This window comes from Triturus cristatus, chromosome 1_2, assembly GCF_964204655.1.
Source record: "Triturus cristatus chromosome 1_2, aTriCri1.1, whole genome shotgun sequence".
NCBI classification, from domain to species: Eukaryota; Metazoa; Chordata; class Amphibia; order Caudata; family Salamandridae; genus Triturus; species Triturus cristatus.
Genome location: NC_140580.1, coordinates 72,060,598 through 72,079,284, shown reverse-complemented (window position 1 = coordinate 72,079,284; position 18,687 = coordinate 72,060,598). Strand labels below are relative to the sequence as shown.

Sequence of the window (18,687 nt, the reverse complement as noted above, 5' to 3'; positions counted from 1 at the left end):
CCAAATGAGGGAAACAAGCATCCATCAAACAAATACACAAATTATGAAATATTTCATTGCAATCACAAATAAATGCAAAACCAAACCCAACATTTATCTTGTAATGGGAAGGTTTAAGTTTTCTAAAATCAATTGAGACCACCCATTGGCCATACTGTATTGTATTTGATGTACTTGCTCTGCTCCCAAATATAAATTTGAGGATACCAAATGAATTTTTAGCCTCCAATTTCATATTGCTGCACATTTATAAATACATTTTTGAATGTTCTGTTGTACATTTTGCTTCTATATTGATATACACTTTATTATTTGGCCAACATTACTATGTTTTATGAGCAGTCTAGGACCCCTGCGTAGGTGTCGCGGACACCTTGGTCTCCTTGGAGCACAGGTTAAGAATGCTTTTCAAGATGATTTCTAATCAAATGCACTATAAAAAGAGACATGCATGTAGGAGGACTTTCTAGCATGATTTGCCTTAATCTATTTGAAATCGATTTGGCATTTCACTTACAAATGATTCATTTTCTGCCTCAATGTAAAAACAGTCACAGTTTTTCATTGATATCCTGCTAGCTGTGATGTTGTTATTTACTACAACCAGATGAACTGGTTCCCTGATGTCATAGGATTCACACTTCAGTGGAACCATGAGTGCTAGGTTAACAGACATGTCTGCCTGCTTACACTGAATGAATCTAGTCACCCTGCCATAGGCAAACACTCCAGATTCTGTTACATATTTTATTACACTTTGGTCTCACCTCTGAATACGAGTGTAATTTGAGCTGCAAACAAGAAATATTCTAAAAATATTTTGTTGTAGGCTACTACATCGGAGCTTAAAATATTAGTACTCTAAGTTACTGCTATATATTCATCCTCTGTTAAGCTGTAAGGGGTATGTAGAACCAACACTGTAAATGCAATTTTCAATTTTTAAGTATCGTCTGTTTCTCTTATATGAACACATACTCTGGTAGAATTGTGCCTCAACACTATCAGGAGGCAAATGATTTTCCATTAACACAGGTATTACTTGTATCATATTTAGTGCATCTAGAATTTGTGATTCTATACCTACTGTACCATGCACATGTTGTAAACGGAAACCATTAAGATCTTCAAAAACAAAACAATTAGCTGTAAACAGAGGCCCTGCTGCTCTTACACTGTCTACTAAGTGGACCAATTGATGACCATTAATTGTCAAAAATCGTTTTTCATATAAATCCTTAAACAGTTGCACAAACAAAAGTAAACACTGTTCTGCTATATTTAAATCTTCCTTACTAATGTCATCATTTAATAGCTTATGAATTGCTTTCATAAGTACACAAAAGTATAAATAGCGTGATCTATCTAAAACATGTTTTAACACCGGCATTCTATAACATAAGAAAGTTTTGAAACTCTGAGGCCTTTCAATATGGTAGTTCATCAACAGACCTTGGAACTCTACTAACATCCAGTGTGGGTTTTATCTGTTTCAAATAGCCATTAACTACTTTGACTTTTTCATAAAAAGGAGTATTACCTCCTCGTTAGTCTTCCTCGCCACATGACTAACAAAGTGAGCTTCAGCTCCACAACAGAACCCTCCAAAGCAAAAAGTCAGCATCCCATGCCTCCCATCCCTTCCCAATATGGCCGACCCAGTACACCCATGACCTCTATAAGAGGCGGGCCGGCCCAACCCATCAGCCTGTTTTTTTTGTTCTGCACTCTCTCCAGAGCGCATCAGGTGAGTGGTGCCTGCTGTAGCAGGTACGTGGGTCTCAGGTTGGAGGTCTTGCTCTAGCGGACCCTAGGGGCTTGGACTCTGTTTGTTTCCCTCTGCTGTTGGCCCCTGGTATGGAGGTTGGATTTGCGTTTCCTTTACTTCCTCCATTTGCTGGTTTGGCTCTGCTTTAGCGAGCCGTGGATATTTCAGGGGGGGCGGGGATGCGTGGGGGCGGTTGTTTACATGCCCCTTTCTGTGTTTCCCTGGGCTTCGTGCCTTCTGTACTCGCCTGCGACAGCCCCTTATGCGGGCGTACCCTTTGTGCTTTTTTCAGGTATCCGCCGCCCGCCTTTCCTTGAGGTGCGGGCGGCGACTGTAAGGCATTGTCCGTGCCTCCCCCGGGTCTCTAGGTCGGGCGGGGGGTTCTCGTGACTGATTTCGGCCATGCCGCGATTTGCGGCGTGCGCCTCCCGCTTCGGCGCGGGAGGCGGCTCTGCAAGTCGAGAGGGGCTAGGGTCTGAGTTGCAGCTGCGGAGTAAGATAGTTTGACTCCGATGTTTCTCTCTCGGGTTATATATTTCTACTGCGGATAAACACCCAACTTTAATCTGTGTTTTTTTTTTTAAAACACTGCGTGGCGGGCGGGGGCTAGGGGACCTGGCTTACTGTATTTTGAGGCTCTCAAGGTTCGAGTGTTTGAACTTCCTCCCTTGATCCGTGCAGGTCCCCCATGAGTTTCCACTCTCACATAGCGGTTCTTGGTTGTTTGTGCTCTGCCCCGGCCCGTCTCCGTTGCGGTTGCTGCCTGCTGCCTGGCGGTGATTCCCTGCGCTTTCCCCGCTTCCCTAAGGGGTTCCCTGGGTTTCACTGCAATTGCGCGCGTCCGCGCTCCCGTTTACCCGTCTCCCCCCACTTACCTTCGGGTGCAGGTGGTGCATCCCTCGGTTGGCCGATCCTACCAGGGTCGGCTCGGGAGTTTCGCGGGTTCCTTTACTTCGTGGCTCCGTTGATTGGGGCTTCTCCTCCTGGTTTCCGGCTCTGAGGGGCGGGGCCTGGCTCCCGCGACTTCGGTCTCTGTGCGCGCTTGGTCCTCGGGTAGGTGTAGTGCCTCTCTTGTTTGCACTGCTGTTCTCTGCTGGTATTTTGCGTGTTGGGACCTCCTTGTCTGCATGTATGCACCACTTTTGTGTCCGCTTTTGTTTTCTCCTGTCTTTCCAGGGTTTCCGGACCTGGGCCTCGCTCTCTTCTTGAAAGGTGGATGTCGCTCTGCCCTCATGGATGCTGTTTGTCTCCTACTTTGTGGATTACTAGCATGCGTTGGTCATCCTTGTCGCTGTGTGCCTCGGTTCGCCTGTCGGCTCCGTCTCTCCTGAGTGCGTCAGGTTCGTGGTGCCTGCTGTTGCGGGTACGTGGGTCTCGGGTTGGAGGTCCTGCTCTAGCGGACCCTTGGGGCTTGGACCTTGTTTGTTTCCCCTGCTTGTTGCCCCCGGTTTCTGTGGCGGTTCCTTCCTTGGTGCCGGTGGGGCTCTGCTTTTACGAGCCGTGGGTTTTCAGGGTGAGGGGGGGGGGTTTCGTGGGGGCCGGTCTCTCCGGTCCCCTTCTTCCCTGGACCCGGTGCCGGGTCCCCGCGTCTATTGTTTGCCTTCGCCGCCCGCCTTTCTTTGTGTGCGTGCGGGCGGCGGGGATTAGTTTCCCCTGGCCCCTGCGCGGGGTTGTCTCGCGACCGTCTTGACCAGGTGCTATCGCTCTATGGTAGGTCTTGTGCCTGTGGTTGTAATGGTTCTCACAGGTGGTGGGTTCGTGTCCCGCTGCCTCTGTCTTGAACCAGGAGCTTTAGCTCAACCAGGAGCTATAGCTCATAGGTAAGTCTTGTGCCTCTGGTTATCAAGGCTCTCACAGGACATGGGTTCGAGTCCCGCAAACGCTGTCAAAGTGTCGTAAGTTGGCAAACTTTCATACTCTTCTTTATAATAAAATAAAAAATTAAAAGGAAAAATGGCTGTACATTCAGTCTCTTCTTTCTGTGATTTTATGTGGCAGCGCCTCCCATTTGGCTCCTCGAGTCCCTGGGTTCTCTTCTTGTCGCGTTGGTCCTGCGGCCGTTCCTCCCTGTAGTCCCTGCTCTCGTGTTTTCTCGGGTGCAGGCTGGTTGGTGGGCCACCTGACTGTAGTTGCTCAGTTGAGAGTGCTCGCTTCGGCAGCACGTTTCTTATTTTGGTTCGATGCAGAGGTTTAGCATGGCCCCTGCGCGAGGTGTCATGCACCTCCGCGATGCGTTCCTTATGTTTATGTGCGTTGTCTGCAGGTCCCTGGTTCGGTCCCTGGTGCTTTCTGGGGTTTCGGCACAGTTTCTTCTTCTGCCTGTTCGCCGGGGGGACCCGTTCCCGGGTTTCGCCTTCCTTCCCGGGTTTCGCCTTCCTTCCTGGGTTCCCCTGTACCTGCCGGCTCCCCGCTGTTGACCTTGGTCTGTAGTGGCCTTCGGGATTTTAGGGTGCTGTGACCGCCGGCTTGACTGCTGGGACTCTGTTTGCCTGTTCTGCTCCGGTTGTTGCCGGTTGGCTTGCCTTCCTCGGGCTGCTGCGGTGGTGTTCCATCCTCCTCCTGCTCTTTGACTTGGTGCGCGTCCCTTGCACCTTCCTCCTCTTTTTTGCGTGTTCACTTCTCCTGAGTCCTTCCATGGGCTCCGGTATGGGTGTTTTTTTACGCTGCCGTGGTGTGGGGTGTTTTGGTGTCCGGTGGTTTTGGACCCTGTTCCCTTGTGCCGGCCTCATCTGTACGTTACTTGCCACACTGCTGTGTTGCTCGTCGCCTTGTAACTGGGCTATTGCTTGCTTGTTCTTCCCGTCGCCTCTGGTGCCTGGAGTTCCTGGCAGGTGCTTGTTTGCACTTTGCAGCTGTGGTTTCTTGTCCTTGCTGCTTGCTTCCTTGTAGGGGGTGATTGACCTGAGTGGTTCCATTGGGCTCTTCCGCACATATTTTTGTTCTGCCAGGTTGGTTGTCGTCGGCCTTCTGTTGGCCGTTTTCCTGGCTTGGTTTTGCCCCTGCCTCGCGGGGGCTTCTTGGGGCTCTTGCCTCGGTCATTCTCTGCCGGGGTCCCTGGGCTGTTTCGCGCCTGGGCATGTTGGTTCGGCCGGGTTCCTTCTCCTGTTGATGGGGCTCACCTGGGCTGATGGTTTTCCCGGTTCTCTTTCCCGTTGGGGCTCGACGCTCCCTGTGCGGATTGGCTCCTGTTCTGCTTTGCCCCTGGTGTGCTCGCTTCGGGCGGCTCATCTCCTAACGTTGGATCACTTCTGTATGGTTTGGTGTGGCCCCTGTGCAGGGTTGTCACGCATTCTTTGTGCAGTGTTCCTTCTTTTAGAGGGGGTGCGGGGGCCTTCCGGCTTGGGTTTGTTTCCCTGGGTTTTTCTCGGACTCGTTCCGTCCGGCTCTTCTGTATTTCTCGCCTTTGGTGGCTTGCGCCCTGTGACCTTGCCCCTGTGTTCGCTCCGATCCCTGTTGGTTCTCCGTTTTTCTGCTGGGCCGGTCCGGGGGGGGTTGGTTTGCATTGCTGTTGGCCTTGTGTCCCGGGGTTGGTTGGTTTTGCCTCCCGTGTGCTTGCCTCGTCGGTTCCCTTGTGGACTGTTGCTGGGGCGTTCTGCTTGTCCTCTGCACTGGGCTGGGTTGCTCGTACGTTCCACTTTCCCCTCCCTTCCGGGTCCGTGGTGCTTCTGTGCTTGGGTCCCCTGGTGGGTGGTTGCTTTCCTGTTTGGGGCTTGGCCTTCTTCGGTGGCCTTGCTGACGGGGGCGCTTGGTGTTGCTCCGGTCTGGGATCTCTCGTTGCTCTTGCGTTCCCGTCCGGGGTTTCTTTGGGCAGCTGTGGTCCATGTCCCTCCTGTCTCTCGTTGCTGGTGGGTCTTGGGTGCCTTTCGTTTTGTTGTTCGAGTGGGGTGCTGTTTCCTTTTCTGTGCCTCCTCCCGTTCTTGCGGCTCCTGTCGGTCCTTTTGCATCTGCCCCTGTTAGCCTCCGGCTCTGGTGGCTTTTGGTTTTCTCCTCCCCTCCGTTCCTTGGTTTGGGGGTGGCTTGTCTCTCTCGCTGTTGGTGGTCCACCGTGCGTGTGGCTGGGCTTTGGTCGGCCTGGGTCTCTTGCTGCTGTGGCCTTTTTTTTGTTGGGTCTCTGTGGTGTGGCTGCCCTCTGTTTCTTCTTTTCCTGTGGGGCTCCGGTGGCTCCTGGGCCGTTTGGGTCCCCCCTCGCTTTGGGCTGTCCGTTGGCCGGTCTTGGCGTTTTGACCCGGCTTGCTGCTTTTTGTTGTGGGCCTGTTTTCGGTTGCCTTTTGGTACCGTGTGGTCTGGTGCCTTGCTTTCTCTGTCCTCCTTTTTTCCTTGGTGGGCGGATTCCCTGGCGGCACTTCTTGTCTGGGGGGTCCGCGTTTTCGGCCCTTCCGGTGTTTTTCTGTCCCGGGCTGGCTCCTCCTGCCCGTGGGTGCCTCTCTCCTGGGTGGTTTCTCCGCTCGTTGGGCTGTTGGGTTTGCCCTCTTTCGTGGGTTTCCCTTCTGGTCCTTTGGTTCGTTGTGAGTTTCCATGAAGCCGCTTGGCTTTGGTATGTGCTCACTTTGTTAGTCATGTGGCGAGGAAGACTAACGAGGAGGTAATGCCCCGATTACTTACCGGTAATCTTCATTACTCCGAGTATAGTCTTCCTCGCCACATGACTTCCCATCCCTCCCTCCCTGTCTGGCTATCGGCTTCATGTTTATGCTTGGTAGTTTCAGGCTGATGGGTTTTGGTGCCGGCCCGCCTCTTATAGAGGTCATGGGTGTACTGGGTCGGCCATATTGGGAAGGGATGGGAGGCATGGGATGCTGACTTTTTGCTTTGGAGGGTTCTGTTGTGGAGCTGAAGCTCACTTTGTTAGTCATGTGGCGAGGAAGACTATACTCGGAGTAATGAAGATTACCGGTAAGTAATCGGGGCATGAATGATGCTTATATTTTTTAGTGAACCAGATGGTCATTATCAATTTCATAGTGCCACTACATACACCATGCATGTAATCAATCACAAATCCTCTGCTTACACAAAAATGTTTCAAAAACATGACCTTGGATCCCTCTTACACTGTAATCAGAAAGTCCACTCTCGATATTTGCTATTGCACTGTTTACATCTGATTTAGTACTATAGAGTGTCCTTGGTGGGCCTTTTGGGTTTTCAGCATTGTAAGGAAATACTCTACAGTGCCCTTTTCCTGACACAGTGACTTGAACCTCTTGTAGACATTGCCAGCACCCAAACTTCCCATTAAACTGGGTGTTTGAAACAAGACAACGAGCTGGTAAATCACATGTGATTGTCAGAAGGGTAGCGTGGCAAGTAAAACTACAATTGTTGTGATCTTTAAATGACACTCCACTTTCCAGCTGTGCAAGTTCAATATATAATGACTAAGAAAGACCACATTATTGGCTTTTTTGCGGAAACCCAAATACCATATAGTAATATATTTTCACACAGTTTTCTTTGAGGTGCAGGCAGCGCATTTACCATTAAGTACACTGGCCACATTGATATTTTGGAACTTTTAAATACAGGAACACCATCTGTGTTCATTGCAAATGAAAGGCTGTTAGGGTTTTTCAGGAATCCACTCTTGAATAAATCCAAATACATTTCCCCATCATATACATCTTTCATTGTTTTTTTCTCATTCTTCATATAGTGATCAAATCGATGTTTCCTACTTTCCTCACCTTTTCTGTAAAATGTTTGCCTAAACATAGTCTAACTGTTCAATTAGGCTGTGCTGAATGAAATAAGACACTGAGTCACTTTGAATCAAATCTTTCATACAGTGTTGGTTAGGACAGGTCTGAGTGTTTTTATCAACATGTGTGTAGCAAATGGCACAATAGTAAGTAATATTTGGGGCCTTAACTCTTTTTTGGACATATTTGTGAAGGTGATACATACTTTTGAACATTCTATTATCACGTGGCAAGAGCAAATAGATGAGATTCAGCATATAGCCAGCTGCCTCATCACTCAAGCGAAAAAACTAATATTAAAGCGACAAAGCAATAGTATGACCACCCCTAAGCATTTGTTGGAGCCCTCAAAAATAGGTGATGATTCATCTGTGGTATTAGTTTGATCAGAACAAATTTGAATTTCTTCGTACTCATTTTGAATGGTATATCCAACTTGATCCAAAAGTTGTTCCAAATCAGAATCCGAGTCATTAATTAAATCATCTTTAAGCAGAGCATCCATTTCACCTTTTAAGCTGCTACAAAGCGTATCCCAAACAGCGTCAATTGGATGTTCATCTGTGTCATCTACTGGTGGGGTATAATCTGGTATTGCTGTACAGTTGTCTGAATGCAATGTACACTGATCTGCAGAAGGTGATGTATGAAGAACTATAACAAAAGAAAGTATGTCAATGTACATTTAGTAAGCAAAATATGTTGTAATTAGATTGTAAATGTATTATACGTCAGTAACCAATTACATTTTTCTGTGGCAGAAACTCAATGTGGGTTGATTAGGACCTTCATTTTTGCAAGTGATGTGCTTTCAAACTATATACTTTCATACATCGAATTGTTAATGCAAGCAGTATAAAAAAGTTTATAATTTCATACTGTACCTTTGGGGATGATGTCATCTGCTGTGTTTGAAGTCTGCAAGGATCCTTCTTTTACTTTCTTCGGTGCTGCATATTGTATAATGTTGTCATCTGCTTCTTCAATGAAATGTTCTGTCTACTCATGCAGAAAAAGGACCAATTAATTCAATTCTGCACTTGGTCACGTTTAGAACAGGTCTTTTTGTTACTTCTAAAAGTCCCCCAGTTGTTGATCAATTCTTGTACCCACAGCAGTCATTATTTTGTGTCTTGTGTGCATTCCCCATATATGCATGGCTATTAGGATGGAACATGAGAATGAACAAATACTGTTTCGGTACAATAATCTCGAGTTGGTTGAGTGTGGTGGTATTGATTTGGCTTCATGCAAATCAGAGAAACTGGTTTGGTGACTTATTATGTTAATAATTTATTCTCAAAAGTGAACATTATAACTTTGTGATCACTCCAAACTGAGAAACAGACGCACGTACACGCTGCCTGTTACCGAGCCGGTAAGATGGAAAGGAGTACTTCATAAGTTGTCTAAACAACTGACCTTTTTCAGACTGATGATTGAATGTCAACAGTGAAAGTTCTAGGATATATTTTGGAGCCCTGAAGAAGTCCCTGAGCGGGACAAAACGCGTCTGCTATGGTCATTGAATTTTAACAAGAAATTAAATAAAGAACTACTTTGAACAAAAAGAAACTACTGAGGACTGGGAGTTTTTCAATGTGCACACAGACTGTTTTGATTAACTTGATACATTACTCAGTGCTGAACCTACTGTGTTTGTGTCAGATTAGGAAATGTTCATTTCCTGGTATTTGAGTATATAAGGGTGTACTCCATGGTTCTTTGCACTGTTTTATTGCTCACATATTGTATTGTCAGGTGTGGAGTGTTATAAGCCTCAACCCTCTGTCTGTTGATATTAACTTTGTGATCACGTTAAACTTGCTGCACCATTTAATTCCACAACACAATGCTGTGTCTCTGCAGAACATGAATTAGATGATGATAACAGTAATATATTAAGTACATAGCTAATAATGTAATTACTTACATGTTCCTTCTATTAATGACCTGCCTAGCTAAACTGTCACAAGAAAGAAAACAGCAGGGTAAAACAAAACTCATGCAGTGCAGATTATACTCTGTGCAAGGAAGCCTGTTTCACACTCTTGCCTCAAAAAAGAAAGAAGAGACATCTGTAGCACTGTTAACTGCATCTTAGTTGAAAGTGACTGGTGTAGAAAGCAGACTTTAATAAAAATTGTCATTATAGAAGAGAGTGTCTCCTGAGGTTACAGACCGTTGAGTAAATCTGCTTTGTAGATTGAAGTGTCCTCTGAACAAATTTGGTGTAATGTTTTATAATTTGCGCTTACCTCTAATAACCATTTTTTGTATGGCCCACGTTTCTTTCCTTTTCCAAGTTGTCCTCCTTTATTCACTGGCATCATTGTTTCTGCTTCCAATAGTCTTTAAATATGGAAATTGAGCTGTGGTTCTTTCTCGCACAGACAATACTTTGACTCCCTCACTTGGTATTATTTTATGATGTTTAACATCTCAGTTCAGTATTTTCCTGGCTAATCGAAGGCCGCTAAAAGGTATTTACACCTGACAAACATACAATGCTCTTGTAGTGGCGTTTTCAAGATTTACATTTGTCAGGAATTACTGATATGTCCCTTGTAAAGTGGTATATCATATACCCTGGCCTTGTACTTGCAACGTAATCTGTGAGCTTCTAGCACTGATTACGCCAATATAAAGTAGCCTTTCAAACCTGTCTCAGGTCTGCCATTGTAGAGGCCGTGTGTGCAGTTTATTGCAACTTCGACTTGGCATTTAAAGCTACTTGCCAAGCCTCAAAATCCCCTTTTATCTCATATGTCACCGCAGGCAAACCTTCGGAGCAGGGTGTCATGTAAATAAAGGACAATCAATCAGTCATTTGTTAAGCGCACTACATACCCGGAAAGGGTCTCAAGGCGCTGGGGGGGGGGGGCGGGAGAAGGGGGGAGGAGGGGCCTCTACTGATCAAACAGCCAGGTCTTCAGTGTCCTTCTGAAGGTCAGCAGGTCTTGGGTCTGTCGTAGGCTCAGTGGGAGGGTGTTCCATGTCTTGGCGGCGAGGTGAGAGAAGGATCTCCCGCTGGTGGTTGTTTTTCGGATGCGTGGGACGGTGGCGAGTAAGAGGTCGGCGGAGCATAGCTGGCGGTTGGGGGTGTAGAAGGAGAGCCGTCTGTTGAGGTAGGCTGGGCCAGTCTTGTGGAGTGCCTTGTGTGCGTGGATGAGGAGCTTGAAGGATATCCTCTTGTTGACGGGGAGCCAGTGCAAGTTTCTTAGGTGGGGGGTGATGTGGCCGTGTCGTGGTACATCGAGTATCAGTCGTGCCGAGGCGCTTTGGATGCGTTTTAGTCGATTGCGGAGGGTCTGTTGTGTGGCTGTCTGTTGGGGCTGTCTGGGTTTTGATACTTGCCCCAGCAATATTGGTTGAAGCTCATACCTGGGAGAACATTCTTTGAAGCTTATAGTAATATTCGTGCTGCCAGAGATCTCTGACAACTAAGGTATGTGCCTGCTGAAGTTTGGTCTGTGTATTGCCCGACATAATGTACGTGTTCGAGGGCTAGGGCGTCTTGTTGGAGTCCACAGTACACCTTTTAATCAGTCTCATTGTGTGATGTTGGGTGGTTGCTTGATAAGCATGTAATTTGTTCTCTTGGGAGTCATATTGTTTTATGAAGAGTGTAGTGATGCTGGGAGCTGGCTGAGGTCATCTGACCTGTTTTGGATGTGTGCGCACTGTTCTGGCTAATGTGTTCTTTCGAACAACATGGTTCTTTTTTTTCCGGATGGTGCGTGAGAAAGAGATGGGACAGGTGTGATGGCAAGAAAGGAGGGAAGAAAGAAAAAGAGCAAGAAAGAACGCAAGACAGAAAAATGAAATCTGAATGAGAGCAACAGAGAAAGTAAACGAAGCACGTATGTAAATAAAGAGAAAGTCGGAAACAAATAAAGAAAAGTAGCATAAAAAGAAGATCCCAGGAGAGAAAAAGTAAAGGCTCGCTTGCAGCGCTCAGTGCAGTATGCCAATCATTTTACCCCCCCACCAGTTTCAAATGTCACCAGGTGCCAGTGCATGGTTGTGCGCAATGACATAGGTCTGTCTCATGGATTGCAGTCTTGTTGGATCAGGAGAGGTGCTTAAAGCGCTACTCTCATAGCTGTGGAAGGCTACTGCCTTCAACAAAAGTTAAGCAGCACATGTGTGGTGGCAGGGGCAGCCGCATACAGTGTAGTGCTGATTACAAGTAAACAGGCTTTTTTAACCTGTGTCACTAGGAGTGAGGCCTGCAGAGTCACTCACCTTTTTGAAATTCTGTTACTCTGTGTGTAGCTCACACTTAGCCTACCTCAGGTAGATGGTGAGTGCTGCGCAGTGCAGGAATAGTGACTGCAATAGACGTATGTGTGCTTGGGAAGGGTACAGGACAGGTATAGAGCAGTACTGTGTAGTACATGTATGGTCAGTGCATGTACTGAGGGTATGTGTGTTTGCCAGGAATACATCACATGAGAGTCCGCTCTGGCTGTACAGTAAAACCTGTTCACGCTGCCATACGCCCAGTAAAGGAAATAAAAGTTAGTTAATTTAAACTGGGCATTCCCAGACACGTTTGGAACTTGTTTCAGAATTTTTGACCAGTCTGCCTCCTGGATTGGACCTTTAGATCTTCGTCCCATTTCTACCTGAACCAAGTCAGGGGAGCACCGATATCCGCTCTGAGTGCCTGATAGAAGCACGTGATCGCTCTATGAGTGCCTGCAGATGTGCAAATAAGATGACAGCTCTGATATTTCTTAATCACTGCTATCACAGCCCTATGCAATAAGGACTAACCCCCGGCAACTCATACTCCAGCCGCAGGTCTGCTAATTGGAGCAGCACCCCTGCACGAAACAGACTGCCCACAGGAGTAATACCAGTGGCCACCCACTCCATCAACCCACACCAATCACCACTGTGGGGTATTAGTTCCAGGCACTGCGGCGGTATATCGGGAGTATTCGAGCCGTGCAAGTGTTTTCTACAAACAGTGCATCCAACAATGCCTCATTCCCATGAGCCCTCTTGGAAAACCAGTGAAACAACTAGGGATTCAGAAGCAGGTGAAATAACTCCCAGGGCGTGGGAACGAATGGCAATACTGCTGGCCCGCGAATCAGGCAAGCACCTTTCCATGGGCCGTATTCTTTACCATAGCTTTGATCTCTAAAAGCGTAATATCACCGCCCAACAACTCAGCTTCCTCAAGGGTAATAATCAAGAGGGCCAGCGGTTCTAGAAAAGTGGCACTCCGATGTAGCGTTTGATATGGGGCAAGACCAGGTTGTAATCTAAAAGACCCTAGCCAGATTTTCAACATCCTGCACTGGGTACAAAGGAATGTGTGGAGGTGGACATGCAACTCGTGTATACCCAAAAAGAAAAAGTGATCCCTGGTCATCTGGTGGGTGCGCCTCCATGAGTCAACGTATCCTCGCTGGAGCTGCCAGCAAACAAACTTCTGGGCCTGTCTGATAAACAGGGACTCTTGTAAAGGCAGGTGAGACCTATCCGGAGTGGGGTCCACAATACTATTAAAATCTCTGCTGCAGTCACGGTTATTCGGTATATTGGCATAGTGCCCTATACTTCCTTCTGGCAGGGTAGCTCCCCTGTACATTGCCTGACATTATATAGTCAGATGTAATTTATGATATAGCTTAAATGGAACTGTAACTTAACAAATATTGTGGGGTAACATAAAATGAAGCAAATTAGGAGGATGTCGGGTGACGAGATTTTTAGGTAATGTAGCGGAGGCGATGGATTAACAGGCGGTATAGGACAAAGGGTATAGTAACAAACAACCGCTGGCAGCAGAGTGCTTGGTCCATATCATGTTGGTCTTTTTCAGTTCAGTGCATGGGCTCAAGTTGATGAAACATAACGTTTTATCAGCACACTTCTGAGAGGTGGTGGAGCAAAGATGTTGTGACCATAATTGTAGAGGTGTTACAGTGAGACTAGCCTGTCTCTTGAAGAGAGGTCTTCAAAAACTTAAAATTAAATAGCTAAAAACATTCCAAAGTTAAAAATATTTAATTCCAAATTAATTCAACAGTGTAAGGTTACCCTCTGACGTATAGCACTTTGTATAAAACATGCTACTGCGAAACAGATTGTGCGACGGAAGAGATTGTAAAAACACGATTGCAGTCCTACATTGTCTAAAATTAAATTAGTTTGTTTTATAACTGACAATATGTAAATCTCCTCAGTGCAGATTAAATTAGCAAAAGAGCAAAACATGCATTGTGCTTTGTGTAGGGGAACCTTCACATAGACACACTTGCAAATTCTTAAAATAAGAACCTTGTACTGGATAAGCCACCAGAAAATAGGCAGTATTCAGCCTCAGCCTCATCAGAAAAAAATCTAGGATTGTTATTACCCAAATAAGATATGATTCAGTGACGGAAGAAGTGCAAATCGTGTTATAGTTTGAGACTGTTGATTTTCCACTATACAGTCTCATGGCAGTACAACATGTGAACCTCTGTACACACAGCCCTGACAGAAACCCGTATATGTGAATCTCTGTACAGAGCTATATCTCCAGAGTAATGTGCACCTATGAGCCTCTACAGCTATTCCATGACAGGAACCTGTACCTGTGAATCTCTGTACACACTGACACCACAGGAACCTGTACCTGTGACCCTCTGTGCACACAGCCCTGGCGCCACATGAGCCTGGACCTTTCCGATACACTCTCCGAAACTAGAGTAATCCTTCCACCACAGCAACAAGAAATTCCAGTGCCCTCGGAATCCTAGTAAAATTGCAGACTGCACGGTTGAGCTGCTTTATGCAGAGGAGACATCGGGATTACCCACGGCCATCACTTACCTTCCATACACTGCCACTTCTACTCTGCATACAGTTTTTTTCCCCACTTCTCTCTGCCAAAAATACATGGATTACCTTCGAGGAGACGGCTCTGCTCGTTTCCTGTTGCAGCTGTTTAATTGTTCCGAGATGTTTTTCCCCGGTCAGAGCAGGAATCGGAACTGCCTACACTGGTGAGTTGTGTGAGTTCTGAGGGATCTCCACTCTTCATCCGAATTGGATGAGGTTCTCGGGATTGGCAACCACGGAGGCATCTGAATTAAGCCGGTGACCTTGTCTTGCAATGCTGACGCAAATCCGGGAGCGCCGGAAGTGACGTCCGTGTTCTGCTGCAAGAACAAATACCGTGCGAGTGCAATGGCCATAAAAGGGAGACGATGGATCGGCCTCGGTCTCTTTATTTTGCCACTTGACACTACAAAAGCAAGAAAACTTCAGGGATTCCAGCGAACCCAGTTAAGACATGCTGCAGCTGATTTGGGGTGAATTAATATTAGATTATCCCCAGATCCCAATATGTGAGGCAGAAGGCGGAAAGCATGAATGAGTAAACACATGGTAGCTGTTTGCTCCCTTTGAATGACAGAGTTACTGTGGTGCCCAGCTAAAGTGAAAGGAAGATGTTGAGGCAGTCTCTGGAGTACCTGCCCCAGGAAGGTCTTACTATCTACACAGGTTGGGTGTATTACAGGGATAATACACTCTGTAAGGAACTCTCATTTGTCCACATGGACACCAAACGGAAATGGTTTTATAGTGTTTTGTTTGCAGAGGGTATTCTAAAGGATTTTGAATTGGTCATTTTTGCCAGGCTCCTCAGTGAGGGTGTGCTTAGGTTGACTTAACGGAAAAGGAGAAAACAAGTAAAACTATTTTTTTCTAAATTTGAACGTCCTTTTTTTTATTCTGTGGATATAAACACTCACCCGGTTAATATTCAATGATGTATTTAATATATATTATAAACTTGTCTAAAGTCGAAGGAACCTGGTTTACAGGAGAAGTATTGACATATTGGATTAAACTAATGTGTTGATGTGCTGAAGTTTGGAGAAAACTATTCATTGCACATGCATCTTATTACAGTGTTGTTCGTGGTGGATCCATCTAAAAGGGTTGCCAAAATTACATTCTTCAGTTAACACTGTACAAGTTAAGTGAATCACCAATTAATCAGCTATCGTTTCCTCATGCGTTAACGGATAGACCTTTGCCAATAACCTCTGAGATGTTGGAAAGTTAAACAAATCAACAGGTTATATGCCACAGTACGGGGGCTTAATGTCACCCGGCCAAAATATTGTACTGATGATACTGACCGCCAGCATATCACGAAGATAAGTATGTATTGAGGAATAAAGGCTTACTATTCTTAACTTAACATCTGCTTACCTTGACAATATGATGGTAGTTCGATAGTTTAGCAGGTCAGGTCCCTTGTGTCCTCTAGTTCCTTACTTTACTATTTGTAGTTACCTGCTGTGTTGTCCTCTTTTCAGTTTGACTCCTAGTCTAAGCCTCCTCCCTCCCAGTGCAGCATTGGCATTTTATATTTGGCTCCAGAGCAGGCCTCACGGTATGCTGAATGGTAGTAACAGCAATCCCTCTGCTTGCACTGAGTAAGTCTAGTACTATGATACCCTTATATGTAACTTATTTCCTTTTGTATCAAAACTTTAGTCGTTTGAGTTCTCCCGCCAGTAGTTGGAGACTTTGACGATTCATAGTATGGTCATGAGACGCTATGCACCAGGGATTCCTGGGTTTTCTGAACACCAGCCTGCAGGAGTGTAGCTCTTTCTACTCACCACCTTCACCCCTTTGTATGAATCTTCATTACCATCCTTGACTCAACCCTCAGGAGGGTTGAGTCGACCTCTATGTGGCGAGATAGAGATTGGCTTCGAAATCCACTTTCTCAAATTGCTGTGTTTGTGACAGATTGTCATACCCAGAAAATGGAGTCCGATACCAATGCTTTGCAGGCAGTGGCACACGCAGTAAGTAGAATCCAAGAGGTTCTTGAAGTTACTCATCAAAAGCGTGATTTTCTTCTAGAGATATTGACTCAGGTGATCAACCCACCATCAAAGGGAGAAGGATTGAATACCACTGCTCACTGTAAGGTCAACCCCACGCCAAATACAGGAGGGAGTAATTTAGTCATGACTCCTTCATGGACGATGACATATGCGCCCTCTGTTTTAGCGCACCTGAAGAGTTCACCTAAGACCTATATCATTTCCAGCCTTTTATGGCTCAGTGTAATTTGCACTTTGTAGCAAAAAGTCAGAGGTTTGTAGCTGATCAAGCAAATGTGACTCTTGCGTTATCCTACTTTAGCAAAGTCCCTTTAGTCTAGGTAACTCCATCAATTTAAAACCAAAGCCCTTTGGTGTAGAGTTTTGGAATGTTCGTGCAACAGTTTATGGCTATTTTTGGTAAAACACAGAGTCCTCACCTCATATTGCTTTGCTCTCCTTTTGACAGGGCCAGGAGGGGTCTGGCTTTCTATGTTGGCCCTTTCCAGATTTCAACTGCAGAGATTGTCAAATCTAGAAAATATCCAGAAAATATCGCAAAACCAGCTCCGATGTTGACATTAGCTGCCCCTCTTTCAAACACATTGAGAGCATGTTGGAGATAAGTGGCAGAAACATTGTTTCTGGTGGGCATGGTCATAAATCTATGCTAATTTGCAACAAGTGGGTGCAGTATTACAGTTACACTGTAGGTATTATCACTCCAGCTACCAATGATTACAAAAAGTGCTTGTAATGCTCCACGGATTATGAAATACAGGTAACCAGATTGATGGATATTTTTACCACATTTGGCATTGCATAGAGTTTTACAATGGACCCCGTAGGTACTGTTCAGGTGCATGAAACCTCAGATGACAAGCACCTGCTTCTTCAGTTGGGGCTAGACCAAGGTAAGGGGGCTTTGCAGGCTCCTACCCAGGAGATCCTGCCCTGGAATTAACCTGCAGCTCTTCCCTTGCGAGAAGCTGGCAAATGAGGATATTTTAGGAAGCTGGAAGTGTTCAGGAGTGTGTGAAGATGGCACTACCACTATGCAGTGTGAGAACCCTGACCTGAGTATCATAATTATGGAAAGTACTCCTGGGCAGTTCTATGCGATGGCCCAGGGGCTCTGTAAGAAGCTGACACTACGAGAAGATAACTTGACGGCCCCGTGCGAGTGGCTGACTCTGGTGGTTTGAGTGCCTGCAAGGTACCGTCATGTCTAGGCGCTGTCTAAAAGATTAAAGACTGAGGCGGTTGCATGTCAAGCAGATATCTGTAGCAAGCTTTTATCTCACTGAGCTCTTTTGGTAGCATGAGTAGAGTGCAGTGACTGATTATGTGATTAGCTGAGGCCTTGTGTGGAGCTGGTACACTACAGATGAGTAGTGTGATATACTGCTACTTGGGGGCACTGGTGATCAGTGTGAAAAGATGCTTCTGACAGGAGGTGTGATAAATTGCCACTAGAAGATCAAGAAAGAAACTGTCACTGGGTGGCAGAGTGAGAGCCTCATGTCTGTTGAGAGTTTTGCACAGTAAAGTGGTTTAGGGAGCAGCACTGGTGATCAAGGTGAAAAACTCCCACCAATAGGCAGTATCAGAGACGTAAAGTACAGTTCAGGGTTACTTAAGCAGGCTCCTGTGGGCAGTTTGAGGCATAGTGATTGGTGTGTAATGAGAGACGCTGCCACTGCTGGATGTGTGAGGAATGGCCAGCGGTGGGCAATGTGAAAAGGTAGCACTGCTTGGCCTATGATACTGGGTCATGTTTGACATTGTGAGAAGCTTTCAGTGGTGGACAGTGTGAGGAGCTTTCAGTGGTGGTCAGTGTGAGGAGCTTTCAGTGGTGGACAGTGTGAGGAGCTTTCAGTGGTGGACAGTGTGAGAAGCTGGCACTGGAGTGTAAGTATGGAATCTTGCCATGATGGCACTAGCTGCTGTCATGACAAACTGGCACTCCAGGGCAGTGTGAACGTTTTTTACTGGTAAGCACTGTGAGAATGTTTCTATGATGGGCAATGAAATTATGTATTATGTGAAAAGCCAGCACTGTAGAGCAATGAAGGTTAGTAGATCAAGGAAAAAGTGGTAGAGAGCTTCTGTCCAGCACTAGGTGCTCTCTGAATGATAGTTACCCAACCAACATTACAATATCACTTTTATAAGAGGTGCCTACAAAAAAAAAAAAGGGGATGCAATTCCATAGTCTCAAAATTCATTAATTAGTAGCACTATATCAATCTCTTTAATAGCACATCAATAGATTGAAGTGCGCGTGCTGCTCCCTGCAGGTTTGAAAAAAACATTTCTACTCATTTATGTTGCATTTTTTTATTCAACCCCAGCGTGTTTC

At 46.0% G+C, this 18,687-nt stretch overlaps 1 non-coding gene and 1 pseudogene across 1 annotated transcript; one reads left to right on the top strand and one right to left on the bottom strand.

Annotated features, from left to right (window-relative positions):
- Nucleotides 1-481: 481 nt before the first annotated feature.
- Nucleotides 482-9,800, bottom strand: LOC146866822 (uncharacterized; annotated as a pseudogene).
- LOC146866823 (U6 spliceosomal RNA) lies at nt 3,912-4,014 on the top strand. The gene has a single exon (XR_014968600.1). It is a non-coding gene; the product is annotated as a U6 spliceosomal RNA (small nuclear RNA).
- Nucleotides 9,801-18,687: the final 8,887 nt, after the last annotated feature.